General features: G+C 41.4%; 1 protein-coding gene and 1 long non-coding RNA gene across 2 annotated transcripts in view; one reads left to right on the plus strand and one right to left on the minus strand.

Annotated features, from left to right (window-relative positions):
- LOC307033208 (uncharacterized protein) overlaps positions 1-2649 on the minus strand; it is a 234840-nt gene extending 232191 nt beyond the window's left edge. The window contains exon 1 of the mRNA XM_079671594.1: positions 1553-2649. The gene's annotated coding sequence lies outside the window, so the exon portion shown is untranslated. The remainder of the gene's footprint in view (positions 1-1552) is intronic.
- A 5802-nt stretch (positions 2650-8451) lies between these two features.
- Positions 8452-9425, plus strand: LOC307033833. Its single transcript, XR_013806673.1, has 2 exons — positions 8452-9024; positions 9131-9425. It is a non-coding gene; the product is annotated as an uncharacterized lncRNA (long non-coding RNA).
- The last annotated feature ends 14236 nt before the right edge of the window (positions 9426-23661 follow it).

Consider the following 23661-nt stretch of genomic DNA (forward strand, 5'->3'; position numbering starts at 1 on the left):
CGTCATAGTCCTCTACCCATGTACGTAAATGTTTTGACTTTAAGAGCCAGTATGGTCATCTCTTCTGTTTAAACACGCTATTTATGGGACAAAATGGGACGCTATCCAAACACAATAGGAAGAATATCGTCTATCTAACGCACGAATGTCGCACTTCCTGCCGTAATCCACAACGCAATGTCTTTTTGAAAACAGAAATAAAGTAACCACTGAAAGCTTCAAACTCCTCAGGCCTTTTCCTTGAAAAATGACTTTTTTAAAACAGCCTCACACTGTTGTTAACACAAAACACTCACTCCAATAACCTTAGCTTCAAACTTTGGCTGTGTCTTTGCCTCAAGCAGTCCCGACTGCTTAATGGCCTAAAACCATTCACGTAAAACGTAAAACGCAGCAAAAGACACCTATATAAGTGATTGGCCTCTAGCCGACATGTAATAACAGACAAACGAATAGCATGCAGGGTTAAATAGAAAAAAAAGAAATTGAACTCACCCTGCCTGTAACAAAGCAACGCCACGTGGTAGGATACCAATGTTTATCAATTTAGGCTTGTTTTAACTTAAATTTAAGCAGTCTTTCTCAGGTGTCCAACTTACCAGACAGACACACACTCTTATTGTTCACTATGTAATCTATTGAAGATTTTGAATAAACAGGTACTTCTTTACCTTTCTGTATGGGCCCGAGTGTATGTCTGCCAGCATTGTTCAAGCTCCTTTGAAAACTGCAACTGCTCTCCCGCTGAAACGAGATCACGTCCGGGTCCCAATTGTTAAATATGTTCTTTATTCTCGCGTCCAGGAGAGAAGCTTTAAAATGAGACTAAATGGAGTCTCTGAAAAGATTCAAATGGGATACTTTAATTAAAAAAGGCGCGGTAGTGTTACAGACAGAATATTGTTCCGGCAGAAAACAGCCGTGATCTGGCTCTCCTGAGCAAGAAGAGAAGGCCCATCCCCCGTTCGGTGCCGTTATATATCCTCTGCTGGCTCCTCCCCGCCAGCCGGCTCGCCTCGCCTCTAATGTCCGTTGTTGCATTTAAACAGAGGATTGGTACTTTTCACCTTTAACATATGCTTAACACGCCTTTTCTCCTCTTATTCTCTTTCATCACTTTTCATGTAACACATTCTAAACGCTGTAATCAATACTCTAAAACATACAGAAAATGCTTCACGGCTGGTTTGGTTTCCGGTCATTCCGGATGTTGTCACATGCTACTCTCGTCTGTAAACAATAGTGTATTCAAATAAACTGTACTTTCATTTAATATTCAGCATGGTAGTATCTCGACATCTATAGTTGTAGTGTTAAATCAGTAGGTTTCGGTTTGCACCACTCCATGTCATTTCGCTACTCAATTCACCTCTTTAGGAAATCGTATATTAGCCACATGCTAAATGTTAACCGTAGATGAAGGATTTTCAGAATAAAAGCTTAACTGCTTGTGCACAAGAATTTCTGGTTTTTCAGTATAAAAGAGCGTTTAAACTGACGGTATGTTTAAGCTACATTATACCATCAAAACATTGATTTTAATTTCTAACACCTTAAAAGCTGATCTCATACCAATCTTGTACACAATCGTTTCGGCTTAGAACATCGCACAAAAATATACTTTTCGCCTTAAAAACTCCACACAATATACTTTATTAAACCAGACTACGCCGGTTTAACACATCAAACATATAGACTAACATGAATGGACCCAGTCCAGTGTAAACCAGATCAAGTCTGGTACCTCCCCAGAAGGTCTTAATACTATGTAATATTCACATTAATCGGGCGGCGCCGAAGATACAATAGAGATGAATAGAAACACTATATACAATCTCCACACCACTCGCAATCACCACATTATCACCACAGATCAATCTACAGATCACTACCAACGCTTGCACCTAATGTAAGTTATTTAACGATACAGTTTTTGAATTGAATAGGTAACTGTCTCACCTTTCGTTTAGGCCCAGCCAAAAACTCCAGCAGTGAGTCTGTAGCCTGTCCTCCCTTTGTGCAGCCTGGTGTGATGCTAGTTAGCTTGCAGCCTTCCCCTCTACTCAGCTCTATCCTGCTTCAGGTCCACCCAGGGACGCCAAATTGAAAGCAATTCTAGAACCCTGAAGGCAGGAGAGACTGAAAAGAGTCAAGGGAAGCTTATAAAAGTTAACAGCATTTAATTACACAAAAGATGCGGTGGTGTACAAAATGAAATGTGCGAGTGGAGGAGCTCTCCACATCCGACCGGTCAGTTCAGGTCAGGGGGTCGAAGAGATCAATTCTTGGCTTGCTCTTCCTGTTGTCATCTGAGGTCTTCTCCTATTGGCCGGCTTTGTCGGGGGGCGGGTCCAATGCAATTCCTGCCTTTTTCTGTAGCTAAATTGTATCATTCTGGCGTCTGTGGTTATTTAAACATTCCCTGCTACACATTATTCAGCGTCAATAAATGAGTGTTAATCCCAGTGTGCTCAGTGTACAACATCACATGTCATTTCACCTTGGTTCAAGGTTTGAAATCGTATGATTCCGCCAGATGCTAAATGCTAACCGGAAGTGACGAATTTTCAGAATAAAAGTGTTAAGCTAATAGTGATAACTTCCGGTTTTTCAGAATAAAACTGATTTAAATCAAATAGTGTATTTAATTCAAATTACGCCATATCAACATTGATTTTAATTTCTAACACAACACACAAATTATTTGTATGTTCACACAAATAATTATGAGACATATCTATGCCCATAACAACGCTATTCTGGACACAGCAATCGAGACAATCCACAGGAGGTTTATGACACATGGCTCTCTTTGCTGACTTAGCATGGCTGGACCCTAGGAACTTCAGTCAGATCAGAACCACGCCGCTCCCAAATACTGCTCTCAAAGACCTCAGTAATTGTCTTATCAGATTTGACAGCAGGGCTACAGTGGAGAATCTACAGTTAGAGCTGATAGGTTTAGCTGGGCTGAACTTCACCCTCTCTTTGACAGGATGCCATCACTTGCCTTTTAAAGGATTCATCCAAAGAGGTCACCTCCATCCTTTTTGACTCTCCCAAAGCCCCCCACACACATGACCTAACGACCCAGGGTCGTAACACACATGCAAACACACACACATGCAAACACACACACACACACACACACACACACACACACACACACACACACACACACACGCGGCAAGGCAAGTTTAATTATATAGCACCTTTCAACACAAGGCAATTCAAAGTGCTTTACAAAAAATGAAAGACATTAAGAAAATGGCATTTAAAATCAGTCATTAAAAAGAAAAGATAATAAAAGAAACATTAAAAGAAAAAAATACATGTATAAAAGTTACAGTGCAGTCTAAGATATGAATAGTTCAATTAAAAGCAGCGACAAAAAGAAAAGTCTTCAGCCTGGATTTAAAAGTAGTCAGATTTGTAGCGGACCTGCAGTTTTCTGGGAGTTTGTTCTAGATATTTGGAGCACAATAACTGAATGCTGCTTTACCATGTTTAGTCCTGACTCTGGGGACAGAAAGCTGACCCGTCCCTGAAGACCTGAGAGATCTGGATGGTTCATAATTTAGCAGTAGGTCAGAAATGTATTTTGGGCCTAAACCATTCAAAGCTTTATAAACCAGCAGCAGCATTTTGAAATATATTCTTTGACACACAGGAAGCCAGTGTAAAGACTTCAGAACAGGAGTGATGTGATCCACTTTCTTAGTGTTAGTGAGGACTCGAGCAGCAGTGTTCTGAATTAGCTGCAGCTTTCTAATAGATTTTTTAGTGAGACCTGCAAAGACACCATTACAGTAGTCCAGTCTACTGAAGATAAAAGCATGGACAAGTTTTTCCAAATCCTGCTGTGACATTAGTCTTTTAATCCTAGATATGTTCTTTAGGTGATAGTAAGCTGATTTAGTAACTGTTTTAATGTGACTGTTGAAACTCAGGTCAGAGTCCATGACTACACCTATATTTCTGGCTCCATCTGTTGTTTTGAACATTGCAGACTGAAGCTCAGCGCTAACTTTTATACGTTCCGCCTTGGCTCCAAAAACCATTACCTCCAGTCATTGATTTGTTCAATGCACTTACTCGGTGTTTGAATTGGAGCATAGTCTCCTGGTGAAATTGTTACGTAAATGTGTGTGTCATCCGCATAGCTATGGTAACTTATTTTGTTATTCTTCATTATCTGAGCCAGTGGTAGCATGTAGACGTTAAAGAGAAGAGGCCCCAAGATGGAGCCTTGAGGTACCCCACATGTCATATTTGTTAACTCAGATGTGTAAATGTACCTATAGAAACAACGTTTTTTCTGTCCTTTAACTAGGATTCAAACCAATTTAGAACTGTTTACGAAAGTCCCACCCAGTTTTCTAGTCGGTCGAGTACTATGTTGTGGTCAACAGTGTCAAACGCAGCACTGAGATATAATAATACTAACACTGAAGTTCTGCCACTGTCTGTGTTTAAGTGGATGTCATTGAAGACCTTTACAAGAGCAGTCTCAGTGTTGTGGTTTGGACGAAAGCCTGACTGGAACACATCGAAAAAGTTATTTAAATGCAAGAAACTACACACACACACACACACACACACACACACACACACACACACACACACACACACACACACACACACACACACACACACACACACACACACACACACACACACACACACACACACACACACACACACACACACACACACTCACACACTAACTCCTACCCCGAGGAATGGACGCTGGACATAGTGCCCCTCTCCACAACAAGCATTCATTTTAGTTATTTCAGTCTAGTATATACTACAGTATATATATATCTTGCTAGTTGTGTACTTTTGTAATTTATGTAGGATTTCTTTCAAATGTTGCTTCAACTCCCTTTGTAAATTTAAATCTGTCTCTTTCAAACCTATCCTCAGAAAAAAAAATAAAGACAGTGGATAGTATTTTTGGTTAAGCCTGTGTTCCTTCAGTTCTGTGTGCTCTGTGAGGTTCTGAGAAACCAGCCGCCTAAGACTTGCCACCCCTGAAATTGAAGTTTTAAAAAAGAAATATGTATAAAAGCGCAAAATCACAACTGAAGTACAGCCAGCTACATGAGTGACACTGACGGCCTGTCAGGAGAGGGAGAGGAAGAGAGTGGTTATCACATATTTTTAAAGCTCATTATTACATGGCTTAGTTGAATTCTCGATTTTGATTGGTCAATTCAGAACACGTGACACGTTGTTAATCCAGAACAGACAGACCGCAGTCAAGGATTTATTGACCGTTGTTAAGGACGCTCACATCTGCACAAAGAAGTCCGTTCGATTGAACTGTATACAGTTTGGCCGTTTACGAACTGACAAGACAAGAGCGACAAGAAAACAGCGGAGCAGAAACAGGGCAGAAACCCTCCTTTTTACGCTGTGGTCCAAACATAGACATCAAGCGGCAAAACATATTCAGTTGCCAGTTACTTTGGCATTAGGGCAGGGATATCTAGATACTTCCCAAGGTTTGACATCATGAATTGTGCTACTTTTAAACCAAGCAACAATATTTTCAAATCTTTAATCAAAAAGCTCCGCCTTCTGTTGGAGCACCACCCAGTGGCGTGGTTGAAGGTTCGACTCTGCTCCGCGCCGATCTTTGATGAGTAGTCTTTTCAAGGAAAGGACTCGAACACCGAGGTATGAGAAAAGCAATGAGCTGATTTAATGGTAAAAGCAATAGTACAAAATACAGAGTACTATGGGCTCAATTCTACTACCGTGTGATATACGTATCAGGACAGTCAGTCAGAAGAGAGAGCCGAGTATGAATATTGGGACAGTTTACATACAGATTCTTTGGGAGGAGTTGTGCCGGTTGCTTCTGCCTTCATATATCTAATTGGTGGCTTCATTCCTGGGCGGACCCTAGGCAAAGAGTCAGCAGCCGTTGACTCCGTCTGGTTCGCCCCACCTCCTTACAAGGAGATGTTAACACTAGGGCCACCAGGGTGGGTGGAGGGGGTCTGGAGGACGGGTTTTGGGCTGACAGCGGAGGACCCGGAAGGGATCTCGGGTGGACGGCCCGGGGGCAAGGCAGAAGCCGAGAAGGGGGACTCGGGCGGACGGCCGGGGGGCAAGGCAGAGTCCAAGGTGGGGGACTTGGGTGGACGGCCCGGGGGCAAGGCAGAGTCCAAGGTGGGGCGAAGGCCACATCGGGAGAACTCAGGGGGCCGAGCAAGAGGGCGAAGGCAGTGGCAGGAAGAGTCAGGGGGCCAGGCCCGAGGGCGAGGACCGCGGCAGGAAGAGTCAGGAGGCCGGGCTCGAGGGCGAAGACCGCGGCTCTCAGGGTGCCGGGCTCGAGGGCGAAGACCGCGGCTCTCAGGGGGCTGGGCTCGAGGGCGAAGACCAGACAGCTCCGGAGGCCGGGCAGGACCCGGTGGTGGCCGAACAGGAAACGGAGCCGGTGGGACAGGCTTCGGCAGGATCCCCGATGGAAGAGGACCAGGAGTGGGCAGGACCACCGGCAAGACAGGTGATGGCTGGGCCTCCAACGAAACAGGACAAGGGGTTGGCAGGACCCCCGACAGAAGAGTTGACGGCGGGACCCCCAGAGGAACAGGACACAGGATTGGCAGGACCCCCGACAGGAGAGTAGTCGGCGGGACCTCCAACGGGACTGGACATGGAGCTGGCAGGACCCCCAGCGGAACCTCCAACGGCACAGGACACAGGGTTGGCAGGACCCCCGGCAGAAGAGTAGTCGGCTTCTGTTGAAACAGAAGGTGCATGAATGTAGTTTTGCGGCAAGTGAAATTTGAGTACTTATTTACGTGTTAATGATTTTAATCAGCTACGTAATTAATGTTAAGGCTTGGCTTAGCGTGTAAGCGAGTGGTAGCTACATCGGTGCTAACGATGCTAATAGTAGCCTCCAAGTTAAAATCATAGACTATATTTATAAAGGTTAAAACGAAATAGACAAGTGTTAAGCGTTAAGTGGGATAATACTGTACAACAAACGGCTTCTGTTTGAGGTTGATAAAATAAGGTCATCCTTGTAACTTAGAGAGATGATTAGTAGGAACTGTATGGATCGCTAAGCAACATACAACAGCACTCGCTGTGATGTTACAGGCTTCTCCCCATTCTATCTCCTGTTTGGGAGGTCACCAAGACTGCCTGTTGACTTATTGTTTGGCTTGACCCCTGAGACAGGAAATGCAGACCATCAAGAGTATATGAGGAAATGGAAACAACAGATGCAAGAGGCATATGAGATCACAGCAGAAAATGCAAAGAAATGTGCTGAGAGGAGCAAGAGAAACTACGACAGCTAAGTAAGGAGTTCTGTACTACACGAGGGTGATCGTGTCCTCGTCAGGAATCTGACACCCAGAGAGGGAACAGGTAAACTGCGAAGCCACTGGGAAGATTGTATCCGCAAAGTCATCCGTCAGGTTGGGAAAGACATGCCCATCTATGAAGTTCTGCCGCAGCAAGGGAAGGGTAGAGGAAGCCGGACACTACACCGTAATCTCCTGTTGCCATGTGACCATCTGCCCTTAGAGATACAGCTACAACCTGCAAAGTCAAAAAGAGAAATTACAACTAAAACAAGTAGGGACACAGAACAACCACATCAGGACGACGATGGAAGTGAAATCATGACGGCTGATAGGCCGCGCGAGCCCAAGCAACTCGTTATTATTATTATTATTATTATTATTATTATTGTTGCTGTTCTTGCTATAATGCAGGGGTATTCAATTGCATTTGAAAGAGGTCCAGTAAGAGAAAATGTCATAAAATGCTCTGTTTTCCAAGGGGAGGCGCGCCTCACACTTTGGGAACCCCTGGTGTAGAGTGATCACATACACACATATACACTTCAGACACCTATGGACTGAGGAAGGAAAGCTTGTTAGACACAACCATATACACCACACACAATGATGGACTTTCTACTAAGCCAAGGGCTTAAATGTATAAATTGAGTGTGTACACTTTTGCCAAACTGAGCAGTGAGCGCAGTATGTGCTTAATAAATGTGTATAGATGTTGCTGACATGAAGGCCTAATATTGTGGATTATAATGTCGGGACGACATCTGTTTTGAAGGGGAGTGTTTAATAGATATGACAAGTCATGGTTGATGACCTTCCGGGTCTGTCCAGCAGAGGGCGCTTGTAGCTTGCCACAGGTGCATAATACATTGGACCTTGAAGCAAGCTAAAAACTTCTGTTTCTTTGTCTGATATTTTCCCCAAATTAGGTGAGTTCATCCGTGATAAATGTTATATATGTAGATTGTCTGTGTGTAATATTAATGTGAAAAGCAGACTGTTGGCGTGATAGTTGTTAGAGGGTATTTTTGGAGGGTTTTTCTGGGTTCTGTAATTGTTGTAGCTGTGTATGCTAGCTTTGCTAGCGCCGTTAGCTATTCTAGCGCCGCTAGCTATGATGGTGCAGTTTAGCTCCAAGAAGGACATTTTGTGTGTTAAATTGGATATATGTTTGCAGTATGTGCATTGTTAGTAGTTGTTTTATGTCAAGAATCGATGTTTTGTATTATACAGAGTGCTATGTGTACCATGTTGTTGGTTGGCATAATACATTGGACCTTGAAGCAAGCTAAAAACTTCTGTTTCCTTGTTTGATATTTTCCCCAAATTAGGGGTTGAACACCATCTCATGGTTAAATCCTGTAATTGAACAAATGGGGAAATTTGGCAACGCCCTCTAGCAATTTGGCAACACCCCCAGCCACTGGGATCCGCTGGGTTTTTGGCTGGGACACACCCATTGGATTCCTATCTGGAGTGCTACATCTGTAACATGACTTATTTTCCGGGGTTATAACATATTGCCACTTGACATCCGGTGACATCATAGCCCCCGATGCATTTATTGTTGAGGACGTGGCGGAGGATGAGGGGGAAGATGTGGAGGCAGTCAGTGGTGCCCCTTGGCGGGACCAACTGTGTGCAGAGGTGTCTGCCCTGGAGGAGGTTCACATGGACCACCAATACATATAAGGTATGTAAAACAATTGTAGAGCAGAGACATTTGTTATGGTGAAAATCATTGAGCAAATGTGTCTTTATTCATCTTTTGTTATTCTCTGTTTCTGAAAACATGTTAGTGACATGGCAGCCCTCGATTGCATCCACCTTGCAAACCCACGTAATGGACAATTCGGTGGACAGTGGAGAGAAGTAGCTCTGGAGCGGCCGTGGTGTGTCCTCTGGGATGGAGGAAATTAGGACAGGAGGTGTGATGGAGGGTCTCTGTCCTAATACCTCATCCATTAGGACAAACCATGGCCAAGATGCAACGGTGGATTTCCCACTGACTCCCTCTCCTGACCCTGGGTACTTGCAATCCTAAGGCAGAGTAAAACAATCATGACAGTAAAATAACAGCAGCTGCTAAACTAATGTCGGCAAATGTGTTTATTAATGTCACACACACACACACACACACACACACACACACACACACACACACACACACACACACACACACACACACACACACACACACACTTTATACTTCTTAAGGTTGTCCCACTTTTTCTTCGCTTGCAGTGGAGTCACCTTCCCCTGCAGGCCCATTTCTTCCAAAATCTTCCTACTCACAGATATAATAGAAGAAGAAATGAACTATTATCAATAACAATAACTCAAAAATGCTAAATTGGGAAAACTGACACTGCAAGACACACACAAATAATTAATAAAACATTTACTTAATGCTCAAAAGGCTGAGAAATCACTCCTACAGAAAAATACAATGAAGAACATTGGGTATTGCTGCATTTAATTGTTGTTTTCTTGGGAGGGGTTTTTATAGAATGAGGGATAATTGATAAGAGTAAGAATGATACAATTGGTATATTGTGCCTTACCTCCATCCAACGCTGGCCGAGTTTTTGGCCCCCGTGAAGAGGGTATCATTCCCCCCCCCCCCTCAGCTTTATAAAAAGCTCTGTATGTTCTTTGCTCCCTAAAACAAAAGCAATTGTAAGCAGATGAAAAGCTACCCCTTTGGGATTCATTTTTGTGTGGATTTATTTAAGTGGGATGAAACACTTTTACTCACATTTGAAAACGAAATCACTCGCTCCTGCCTCAGTTGGGACGGTTGACGCCATTTTCGGAAAAAACGTAACTCGTCACAAGCGCGCATTCCAACCTGGGATATGCTAGGCCGCGGAGGATCAGATGTATCCTTCAAATTGGGGAAAAGTAGGCCGCATTTGTGGGTCACATTCGGAGGAGTCTCTTCTTTTTTTTTATTGGGACATCCTTCTTTTGGCGGAAGTGATGTATGCCAACACGTTCTCACTCCCAACCCGTCACATATTGATGGAAGGTCAGGGCCCCTCCCCGTCACTCTATTACGTACAGGGTACCCCTTGGAAGTCAGTTTTCAACGGGCAGGGCGTCCTATTGACTTGCATAGAGCTCCCTGAACGTTGGTAATACAGGAGTTGGGATCGCGGCGAAATGCTCTCCGCAAATCCAGTCTCACAGCGTTTATCAATCTTTTTCTTACTCAATATCAAGCAACACTTATTGTTTTTACTTCTTTATTTTAATTGAATAATGTAGGACTTTTGTTGCCGTCAGTTATGGGGAGAGTAGGGGCTCAAAATACTAAAATCTGTATTGTTTCATAATTTTTTCCACGTTTCACGTTTTTTTATATAAGTCATGTTGAAGGGAAAGCTAGTTCTAAACAAAATATAGTATTTCAATTTGAGGTATTGGTTTCACCATTGTGGCATATATTACTACAGGAGAACTTTTTATGGGAAATAACTGTTGTTTGTAGTCCAATATGTAGAGTTTAATATAACATTTAAAACAGCTAATTTAATTTTGGAAAAGCAATATAATGAGTTAAAAAATACATGGTAGAGCTTTACAGATCTTAATAATGTTTTGATTCAAGAAGATAATGATATGCACAAGTTTCTGAAATATATCTATTAGACATTTTAATATAGATTAGGTGTCAATAAACAGAAGTAGAAGTACTATAAGGAAGTTACATTTTTGGCTAACACATTTCAGGAAATGTGGAAAGCAGCTGTCCCAATGAAAAGTTAGAGATACCTTGAAAGTTAAAGTTGTAATCGTGAAGTAATAAATGATGGCGCTCCATATATGACAGATTTTTGTAGACAAAAGATACTGGCCTATGCTGGAATTGGAAAAAGTGTTAGTGATTTGCATGTCGTAAACAAATTGATCAAATTGATTATTGTTATTGATTAATTTGGAATATTAATGTAAAAGGCCGTAATCCGCAGGTTCACTTAAAAATGCCTTGCATGAACATTTGTCAGGCTTTGTGTTTCCTAGCGGCAGTAAATTAATAAAGTTTATTGATAATTTGTTTGTTTAAACATCTGAAGAAAATTGTGCTGCAAACACAGGAAAAACTTTGTTGCATTGTTTGACATCAATACAATGATGTCACTAATAAAAACTCCAGCTGGTATAATATCAAAGTGCACTTTAGGACATGAGATCTCGAGACTGACTTTGCAAAGACTGAATGAATGTGAATTTATTAGTAAATTTCTGACTGTTACAGTAACATTGACCCACCGACAAAAGGTGATTTTTTTTTGGCAATGGATTTCTGACTATGCCATATTAGTTGAACCATTGTGAGACATGACGCATGAACTTTATCTGACTCGGCATGATCCCTGCATGGCTTGATGACTATGTAACTTGATTTTTAACATTGCTGATTCTTTTTGACAGGTGAAAGTGTTCCTGATGATGAGTCAGAGGACTTTGAAATAACTTTGTAGGTGAAGATGAGTACTCTGAAATATCTTCTTTGGGAAACATGGTCTCTATAGTTTCGAAGGCAATGTTTCCAGGAGGGGTATAATGGGTTTCAATTTAGTAATTTCATTATAATGGGTTTATTGTACAATTTAGTAATTTCATTTCAAGAACCATGACCCAGGCACAGTAGAACAGTCCTTAGGACTAAGACACAGTTTTGGAGCAGTCTACCATCCACAGTCTCAGGGAAAGGATGAACCAGAACATCAAAAAGAAACTCAGCAAAGCATGTGAGGAGAAAGGCATGAAATGGTTAGACGCCTTGCCTCTGGCCTTTATGTCAATCAGGAGCTCTATTAACCGAGGGACAGGTTTCTCCCCATTTGAGCTGACCCATGGCCATCAGTTGCCGGGCCCAGGAGCCCTGAGCGTAGGAAAGGAAGTAGAGGTCATGAGTTCGAAACCTTATTGCCATCAATTTGAGGGGTGGGTATCAGACTTCTCCACACAGGTTGCTGACGCCAAAGGGGGACCCGAGCGCAGCGGAGTTTGTCCAGGCCTAAGTGGCTCTACCCCAGGTTCTCCGGCCCCCACCGAGTGACCCAGAGGATCTCTCATGCCGTCCTCCTAGGAGGAAAGGGGAACAACTGGTACCACTGGAGCCAGTGTGTGGTCGGGACCTTGGACGACATCAAGACGGACCTGGCCCTCGTCAAGGAAATCGACCCAGAAGGCGCCGTCAGCGGACCGGAGGAGGAGGATCGGGAGGACATCTCTCCAGCAGTCGACCCAGAAGGCGCCATCAGCGGACAGGAGGAGGAGGACCGGGAAGACATCTCTCCAGCATCAACCCGGAAGCCGCCATCAGCGGGCCGGAGGAGGAGGATCCAGAAGACATCTCTCTAGCAGGCTGCCCAGAAGCCGCTGTCAGCAGGCTAGGGGGACAAAAACACGGCTAGCCAAGACGGCACAGGGGACTCCACTTTCCGCTGAAACAGGTTGATATTTTGAAGGACTTTGTTTTAATAACCCATTTTTGGAGAGACTTTGTTTTAATAACCCATTTTTGGAGATACTTTGTTATAAAAAACCCTTTTTGGAGAGACTTTGTTTTAATAACCCATTTTTTGAGAGACTTTGTTTTAATAACCCATTTTTTGAGGGACTTTTTTTTAATAACCAATTTTTTGAGAGAAAAGCTGCCCCTTCCCCTTCGTACCAAATGCCCTTGTTGGCTTACGCGTCGGTGGAGGACGAGCACGATGACTCAGCCGACAAGGACGATTTTTTTTTAAACATATTTTGGTCTCCCTCCACTGTCATAAGAAGTTGCTGTGGTGGACTGTTCCTAAAGGTTTAAAGTGCTCTAAATCCCAGCTTCTGATGGATTTATATAAATGAAAAAAAAGTAAACATGTATTGTTTTTAACTGTGTAGGGTAAACATGTATTATTTTGAACTGTTTTGAAGTAAACATGTGTTATTTGGGACTATTTTCAAGTAATCCTATATATATATAACCTTCTCACTTACACTCACTGACCCAGATACCAGCACACGCACATATTATTTTCAAGGTTATTTCTGGGGCCAATATAATCTCAGGCACGAATATATCTGTGTCCAATGTTTGATTGTTTGAGGAAAGAATAGTTTGTGTGAGATATTCCTTGGGAAAGTAAAGGAGTAAATACAGGTGCAGAGATAAAGATTGACTCTGTCCTTGTTTACTTCCAAGCTCTCACGCTCTGTTCAGAAGAAACATACTTTTCCCCAGAACTCTGATTCGCTGTATTGGACCCGACCAGAAGTGAATCCAACCAGTAAAAACACCTAGGAGAGTGAGCAGCTGACACAACTCCTCCCCATCGACTCTCTGACTCGCTTAGGAGTGAAATCGACCAATTAGAGATTTGGGGGGGGGGGGAAAGAAACTCTGCCCCCAAATTGTTCTATGTATACTGATGTTTATTCATGCACGATGCCCCCTGTTTCTGACTGGCTGGTCCAGATATCTGTATCGCACGGCAGTAGAGCGGGGAGCCCGGAGTGCTCTGTTACAGGGCACTCTGTATTTCGTATTGTTGTTTTTTACAATTAAAATCAGATTATTGTTGTAACTTTTATGCCGGTGTTTTGAACTCCTTCTCTTATTTAATGTGACCAGGCTCATCTAACGGATGGCGCGGAGCGGAGGTGGGCTTTAAGCCACCACCACTGTGTTTGCTCCAACAATCCCGAGAAGTACTTCAGGAACATCTTGCAGCTTTTCCTGCCTTAGCGTGTGACTGAAGACTTAAAACCTGAAGGGTTTCAGACTTTCGAACAGTTCTTCCATAACGGTCAATGGTTGCTAGACACTGTGTTTCACAGTGTTAAAACTACTGTTGATGTAAACAGGCAAACATTTGAGAAAGAATCTGAAGTGATTGAACATTCTGACAATGTCAAACAAAGAGAGATTTTTTATCAAGTTAGACAATGGTGCATTGAAAAGGTAAATGGCAAGAACCCAAAACCCTTCAATGTGTTTGTTACAGGTGGTGCTGGGACTGGGAAATCGCACCTCATTAAAGCAATCCACTATGAAGCATCTGGGTTGCTGCCCCTACTGGCATTGCTGCTTATAGTTTAGGAGCCAGCACAATACATAGCACATTTTCTATAGGGTTGAATGTCAAACCTCCCTACACGCCGTTAGGAGAGGAAAGGGTCAGTACCTTACGTGCTGAATTGAGCGATCTGCAGATCCTGGTGATTGATGAGATTTCAATGATGAATCATAACTTGCTAGCCTATGTTCACGGTAGACTTAGGCAGATTAAGCGGATTAGTGATCACTCACCATTTGGAAAAGTCAGCGTCATAGCTGTCGGCGGCTTTTTCCAACTCAAGCCAGTTCAAGGCAAATCCTTGTATTTGGAGGACATGCTATGTGATTTCTGGACTGAAAAATTATCGATTACCCTTTTAAACACCATTGTACGTCAACAGGACACTGTCTTTGCAGAACTTTTGAACAGGTTGTGTACACAAGCTAAGACCACGGCGCTCGTTGCCAGTGACATAGCTATCTTGAAAAAGTGTGAAACCGGAGAAATCACTTCAGCGTTGCATATTTTTGCAACAAATGCACAAGTTAATGACCACAATATCAGACAGTTGTCAGCATCATGTGTGGAGGCACTGGATTACAGTTTTACAGATTGTGTCCCACAACACATTTGTGAGCACTGTGGTTGGGAAATTCTCATCTATGCTGGTGTACTGTGGCATATTTCAGTCTGGAGAGCAACCCATCGACCTATCTAAAGGAAGATAACTATTACAGTTACCTACAACGGTGGTAGGACAAGAACTTGTGCATCTTTTCCTCTTCACAAGTTGAGAGCCAAGAACTGATTGATTATTGATTGTTTTGATACTATGTTGAATATGTTATAACTATATGTGTATAGAAATAATGTGATAAGCTTTCTTTCATTTTATTTAAGAATCTGAAATAACATTTCAAATACAGAGTCCTGGTTCCCGAAATTAGAATATATAGCTTAGCTACTAAATTTAAATAAAACCATTAGTTTATATTAAATAGGGATAATTAAAACAGAAGTAATAACACTAAATTATATCAAAATAGGTACAAATAATTAAAACCAGGATACTCTCAATTTCAAGGTAACTGAATATATATGTATTTCAAATGTTTATCTGAAAGAAAGAGGGAATAAATATTATAGCTTTCTCTACCTTTTCCAAACAACGTCTGCTTTGTGTCTTTTCACCTTTGTTGCACAGTATCCATTTTCTCCTGAGCGACCTAGACTTCTGATGTGCTGGTCCACACACTGACATTTCTACATTTATATTAGAGAGGTTTGATCAAACTTGATTCGTATAAATAATTCTGTGCTCAGCATTCACTTTTGTTGCATGTGTTACATAACACTTTGGTAAACCAAATCTAAACACCAAAAAAATTGGATGAAGTGAGTAAATGTGTGTTTTCACAAGAGTTTTGAAGATTTCCAAAAATCGGATGTCAAATGTTCAGCTTTAAAGCTAATTATCTCATCACACAGTGCTCTAAGGTGAGTGACTTTCATTTATAGCAAGACCAGAGACTGTCCTGAATATTTCGATATGTAACATATGTAGTGCCGTGTTATAACAAATATATTTAAAAGGAGATATAAGGAAACATCTAAAAATCGAGAAAATACCCTTGCCCCTTGATTCCACAGGGTCCGTCTGCGTCGCGTCACGGCTGCGCCGCGGTTTTGGTCCGGCCTCCTCCGGCTTCCTACCCTACCGGGCGCTGTGATATATTTATTTTAATGTCACCTTATATATATTCGTGTGTGTTAAATTTGAAGGGACAAAGTACATTTTTCCTCTTTTAAATATAGCGCAATAGTCTTTTCTTCCACTTTTATGTGTAATCAAAAGGGTGGTTTTTTGGCTATCTGTGGTTAGGCATAATACAAATGACCTTTGACATCTGCTTTGCAGTTCCCAGAATATCAGGAGAGTGTTAGGGTCTCTCTGTTAATCATCCACGGTTTTTGCAATTAACAGGGGAAGCCAAAGGGGGTTTTCATCAAAGATAATACAGTTAAATTATTTTTTGAAGTTAATGGTTCATTTCCTGTAGACCCCAAAAGAGGCCTTGAGAATTGGATCACACAGTAAACGAGACCATAGTCCTTTGTTCTCATTTTTAAATGTATTCATTCCAGAGAGCTGACTTTGGGGTGAAGGGAAGTTCAGGGAAGCCATTAAGCCACAAGAACAATTAACTTATGTTGGTTGACTGATTCGGTGACTGTCATGGGACGATGGCGGTTGGATATTTACAAATATGGCTTTCATAAAGAAAAACAGGTGACTGTTGTGTGATAAGATACATGATAGGATGTGTGTGTGTGTTGAAGATGTTTAGGGGGAATGAGTATGTGTCCTGTCAAAGAGTCCTCTGTCATGACTCCAAATCATTGATTTGGGGACTGCCTGAGGGCAGAGGGACAGAAACACACACACACACACACACGCGCACAGAAGAAACAGATGGAATCAACAACTGCGGACTCACTACCTGGGGTTCCGCCCAGAAGGGAAACCGACCAATGGAACACTGCCAACTCACTGGCTAGCTCGCTCAGAAGTGAACCCGCCAATAAACAAATAGCTAGGAAGGAGCAAGCGACAAAACTCCTCCCCACCTGTGTATAAATATTGTGATCATTTTGTTGCTCAGCGCTCTTGTTTTTGACTTGCCGTTCCTGAGACGTGTCTCACACGGTGGTAGAACCTGAGCCCGGAGTACTCTGCAGAGTGCTTCGTGATTAGGTGATTAGGTGATGTATTGTATGTTTTCACCATTAAAGCAGATTATTGTTTAACCCTTATCCTGGTGCTTTGACTTTTCCTTCTTTTAAAACAAACTCATAGAGGAACGCGCAAAGCAGAGATTCTGCCTCAACAATTTGGTGACCCCGACGTGATGACGTGCCGACGTGGTGACGTCATGAGTATGGTTTTTTAGAGGAAAATCAGCAGCCAGCGGACGAATGGTCCGGAGGAGAGGCCTAGAATAGTCTCTGACAACTAAAACGAGGATCCTACAATTGAAAGGTGAGCAGACGAGCCTGTTTCTATTGAAGGTCTGTAATTGGCTAAACTAAATTTTAGAGTTGTCAGAGACATATTCTGGTGTCATAGTTGTTATGGTGGAATATGCAATACATATTTTAGGTAAGTAGGAAAGTTATATACATATAAAAGTGAATCAGCAAGTAATTCAGCGTAGGGTATTGAGTCTCTAACGGCTGGAAGGGTATAGAGTCCCTGGCCTAGTGGAGGTATGGGAGTCCTCACAGGCTATACTTGCTGGGGAAGCAAAGTAGATTATCGAGTCTCTATCCATGGCTAAAGTGAATAACAAATCTGAGGTTCATAGGAACCAAAAGTTGCGTTATAAGTCAGTGTAGTGTTGGTTGCGGGTATAGAGTCCCGCACGGCAGCTAGCTGAAGGTGCTAGTATTGACTCTGCATCTAAGACTAAATTAAATAACAGATCCGACGCTCATGGGGCGGGAGGTGCATTATAAGTCTGTTGGGGTTAACTCCCATTCTGTTGAAAGAAATGTTGCATCTAAAAAGCTGGACAGACATTGAGGAGGATATATTTATGTACCAGGTGAATAAATAGAATATATTATTGAACATGAAACAGCCTTAGTCAGATGAATAGATACGGAGTCATAATAGAGCGAGTATTTGAACGAGAAAAGCATGAGTTAAGAGCTTACGAGAACAGTGGGTTCAAGCAGAAAAATTGAATCAGAAGTGTTAATTGTTGAAAGAAGCCCCCCTTCTCTTGAAAATGATCAGGGGTCCAGCGGGGGATGTTTCTGTATTTGTCTGTGAGAGTCCCCCCCCCCCGTTTTTTCCTCTCGAGAGCAGCAGCAGCCCGGAGTGTGTCTGCTTGCTTTTTTCTCTAATGCCTGAAGTTGGAGTGAAATACATAGAAAATTAACAGAATGTGTGATTTGATGTAGTAGATATATTGAAATAAATAAGAAACAATAATTTGCTGCTATTTAAACATAGTCTTTGAGAACTGATTGATACCGTTGCATTGCATTGTGAATTTCATGGTAGTTGTCATTAACTAAGGATTGTACTTAATTATACTTCAAGGAAACATTATATTACATACAGTAACCTTAGGGCAAAGTAAAAAGAGATTTACTGAGTATATGAAGTACATTAATGTAAGGCTTTATTCAAAATTAAATATAATAGGTGGATTTTTCCACCTAGATTACGACATGGAAAGAGGAGAATTTGTTAGACATAAAATAACGAACTCACTGGAAGAAATATATATTGTAATGTTATTTAGGAGTTGTATTTATCATATACAGTTACTCTCAGTTGATGGTTGTTTAAAGTAGATAGGAAACTGAAAACGTAAACGATCCACCAGAATTGTGTTTTTAAGTTTATGAAGAAAGAGTAGAAAGTACAACAGAGGGTTTTTGTAAGTTTGTCAATCAGAAGGAACCTGTTAATGTTTAAACAGGACAGAGGTGCTGCACGAGGTTTTGCTCCAGCCATCTCACACGGTTACACAAAGGGGTGATTTATGAGAGGCTGGTGCAGGAGCCGGCTGCTGCAGGGCGAAGAGAGGGCGCAGTGAGACAGAAAGACAGGAGAAATGAGAAGTAAAGAGAGACAGGAGAAATAAGATGGTTTGAAAAGTATAGAGAGGGTAAATGTTATATAAAGTTAACTAATATTCTGGAAAAGGTCATATTGTTTTGTGAGTAACATAAAATAAGAATATATTTACTAGATATAAGAACAACAGGCTTATCTAGATTAACAGAACATTGCTACTAACCAGTTTCAGATGCAACTATCCTGTCTTTGTTCTAAAGAGAACATACGTTGCATTTATAATTAATATTAAGAAAGTTCCCAATTGATACCATTAAAGACCGTTTGGGATTAATAGGATGAGTTTGTCATAAACATTCGTGCTTAGATGGAATAAAAGTGTTGAGATGTTCTCAAAAATGGGAGTTTTCACAATGCTTTTTAGTTTTTATTGAAAAAATTAAGTAATAAGGACAGAAAAATGTTCCGTGATGATTTATTTAGGTTTCAGCTTTAGTAATAATGAAGATTACATTTTGTAATAATTCCTTTTAAGTGTTCCAAAAATATATTAATTAACTGTAATCAGATTACTTGTTTTAAATATATAGCGCTAGATACAGTTAGTTTTGTATTCCGTTACAACCTAGCCCTGCTTGTAACACAGAACTGTGATAGATAATTTGAAAAAGAAGAGAATAAGCATGTAGATAAAAGATGAATCTATAGTGGTTAAGAAGGGTGTCTTTGTTTTGCCTATTAACTTAGAACTGAAGTAATGAAGAATAGGAAGACTGTTACCATTAATGGGTTTAACATTCACATGTTTCAGCAGTCCTGACCATATAGACACTCAGCTGTTTTATTTTGTCACCCGCTGGGGGAGAGATTTACATTGAGTTTTTCTCAGTAGCTGATTTGCTGTGATTAAAGCAGCATTGGATAGTTGTGCGCCACCTTTGGGTTGTACTCTGAATCAGTGTGTTGGTGAAAAGTTGCTCATTACAGAAACAGAAGAAGTGTTCAAAGAACGCATCTCTGAGGAGGTATGGACAGTTTGCTTGTGCCTCGTTGTCAAGGCAACAGTGGTGTGAAGAGGTACTGCAGTTTTTGGGGATTTCTGCTGTACAGAGGACAACGTGTGTCTGCTGATTGTATCACATTGATCCAGAGGTCCCTTCCCCCTCAGGACATCCCAATGCCAGAGAGAGTTTCCTTGGAGCCCACTGACCAGGGCCGGTTCTAGCTTTTTGGGGGCCCTGCCACTGACTACAGCTGAAGAGGACAATGAATCATTGACTGTTCTCAATATGACAAGATCTTGAGACAGGCTGGTCTCAGTCTGTTCAGACTCTGAAGAAATCATGCGATGATTTTACATCATAACTGTGCAAGAGTTTATCAGAAGGTGGTATAGAACGATATGCTTAGTGTTTAGGAAGGGAGGCTGATTGTTTAATGATGGTCTGGAATACTGAAAAGATTAAAGTTTAATATCCTTGTTTGGCAAACAAGGCATCTGATTATTATGTCACACATGATAATCTTGACATAGTGACTAGCTATGGGTAAACGTGTGGACGTTATACCATTATTATCATGAACTAAAAATAAATAGGGAAATAGTATCTGGTTAAAGATGAATGGATTTCATAACCTAGAGAGGATTAGTTATATTGTGAATACTTCACAAGGTATTTAAGAATGTATTTTGAAGAACACATAACAAGAACACAAGTCCAGTTTTGTTTTGAGATTAAATTGTCCATTACCAAAACTGTTCAGCTTAGGTCTAGCTTTAGACTTTGATAGTAAAAGAGTATTTAGGCTTATTTTTGTATATCTGACATTTTTTAAATATGTTGGCTATTCACTAGATAGAGAGATGGCATTACTCTCCATTTGTTAAGAACATTTCTGAAGATTAAATATTTGTTTCATTTCTAATATTCCCATTTAAGACGTAATTTTAGAGTAACAAGGCTGATGCTGAAATTGGAAAATGTGGTAGTGGTTTGCATGATGTAAACAAAAAAAGGTTTTGTTTGTTCAACCTCCAGTTAGATCTGAAACAGTAATAATGATTGATTTGGCCAAACCTTAGTTTAACATCCTGATGTAACATTATGAGGTATGTTCACTTCAAAGGGTAAACAAATTGATTAAATTGATTATTGTTATTATTATTATTGATTAATTTGGAATATTAATTCAAAAGGCCGTTTTCTGCAGGTTCACTTAAGAATGCCTTGCATGAACATTTGTCAGGTATTGTATTTCCTAGGGGCGGTATATTAATAAAGTGTATTGATAATTTGTTTGTTAAACATCTGAAGAAAATGGTTCTGCGAACACCAGAAAAACTTTGTTGCATTGGTTGACATCAACACAATGATGTCACTAGTACAACTCCAGCTAGTAGAATATTAAAGTCTCTGCGGAGCACGACACATGGCCAAAAAGACTGAGACCAAATTACCTTTGATCCTGACTGACAGTGTGAGTGTGAATGTATGTCTGCATGTGATCAGTGCAACTGCATGATTCTAAAACAATGACTAACCAAGCATGTTTTTAGACTAACACATTATTCTGGAGCTCCAAGGGAAACGAGAGGTTTCCTAAAAATGTTGACATGTTTCTAATATTGATTAAGTTATAACAGGTAACACAGATGTAGAATCAATGGCCGAGGGGCTACTGTGAGAGATGTAATTCCAGAATGGGAATACCAGAGAAGGTGACCTGTGATAATGAAACAATTTTGTAATTTTTCAACAGGTATTAAAGTAACTGATGTTTGAAATGTATAAAGAACATATTACAGTTAAGTTAAAACATAGTAATGTAATGAGATAGAATTTAATTTAGACAACATCTTGTAACTAGCCTGGTAAAGAAGTAAAAGCCATAGACTGTTTAGATCATTATTGGGATGTACATTTAATTTAAATTAATAATAGAAAGACATTTGATGACAGTATGTTGGATTTCTGTATTCAGTTTTCAGCTTGATAATATCTAAGCACTGACAAGTAGAAGCAGTATCACCAGGAAATCATTCACTTTGTCAGTATCATGATTTTAGTTGTTTTTGAATCCATAACATTAGTGTGTTCCATTACCAGAGACATTAGCAGTTCATATTATATTTAGATTTTAAATAGGATCTCAAGGATTTCATTTAAAAATAACACGGATGCTTGTCAGAAATTCAGAGCAATTGAAATATGTTATTTAGTTCACCTGAAGATGTTGGGGTTTATTTTGTTGACACAGGCCAAGTGTTAGGATTCTGAAGCGGCACAGGCAGATAGGAGGTCTGCAACTAATTTAGAAAACCTGTTCACAGACAGCTGTTGTTTTAAGACACCCCACCAACAGGCTCCAAGCAGCCTATCAGTGGTGGGTCAAACACCTGAGGGCCCAGAAGCCCTGAGCGTAGACTTGAGGGGTGGGTATCAGATTTCTCCACACAGGTTCCTGACGCCAAAAGGGGGACCCGAGGAGCAGGAGGCCGACACAGCGGAGTTCGTCTGGCTGAAGGTCGTCAGGCCTACGTGGCTCAACCCCAGGTTCTCCGGCCCCCACTGAGTGACCCAGAGGACGTCTCATGCCGTCCGCCGAGGAGCAAAGGGGGACATCTGGTACTACTGGAGCCAGTGTGCGGCGAGGAAATCACCTGGAAGGACCCAGACACATCAGGACGGACCTGGCTATCGTCAACGAGAACATCCCTACAGCAGACGACTCGGAAGCTGTCATCAGCGGACTGGAGGAGAAGGATCTCGCGGACATCCCTACAGCAGACGACTCGGAAGTGGCTGTCAGCAGGCTGGGGGACTTGTCGAGGCAGCAGAGGAGTCTACTTCTCTCTGATCAGATTCATCAGTTCCACCTTTGAAGGAAAGGCCGCATCCCCCCCTATCAGCTACCCTTGTTGGCGTATTGCTTTGAGGGGGAGGGGGGCCCGGATGGTTCAACACACAAGGACACTGCTGTCTGCCACTCAGGTTCGCACTCTGATAGTTCCTTCACTGACATGAAAAGTTGTGTACTGTTCCCAAAGGTTTAAGGTTGGGGGACAGACACAGTAGCAAAGAATGACAGTAGTTGTGTTTCAAATGTCTTATGTGAGTTGATCTCGTGGGGCAAGAACAAAAGGGGGATTTGTGATATATTTATTTTAATGTCACCTTATATATATTCGTGTGTGTTAAATTTGAAGGGAAAAGTACATTTTTCCTCTTTTAAATATAGCGCAATAGTCTTTTCTTCCACTTTTATGTGTAATCAAAAGGGTGGTTTTTTGGCTATCTGTGGTTAGGCATAATACAAATGACCTTTGACATCTGCTTTGCAGTTCCCAGAATATCAGGAGAGTGTTAGGGTCTCTCTGTGAATCATCCACGGTTTTTGCAATTAACAGGGGAAGCCAAAGGGGGTTTTCCTCAAAGATAATACAGTTAAATTCTTTCTTGAAGTTAATGGTTCATTTCCTGTAGACCCCAAAAGAGGCCTTGAGAATTGGATCACACAGTAAACGAGACCATAGTCTTTTGTTCTCATTTTTAAATGTATTCATTCCAGAGAGCTGACTTTGGGGTGAAGGGAAGTTCAGGGAAGCCATTAAGCCACAAGAACAATTAACTTATGTGGTTAACTTATTATGGTTGACTGATTCGGTGACTGTCATGGG

This window comes from Notothenia rossii (genome assembly GCF_949606895.1).
Source record: "Notothenia rossii genome assembly, chromosome: 3".
Taxonomy (NCBI): Eukaryota; Metazoa; Chordata; class Actinopteri; order Perciformes; family Nototheniidae; genus Notothenia; species Notothenia rossii.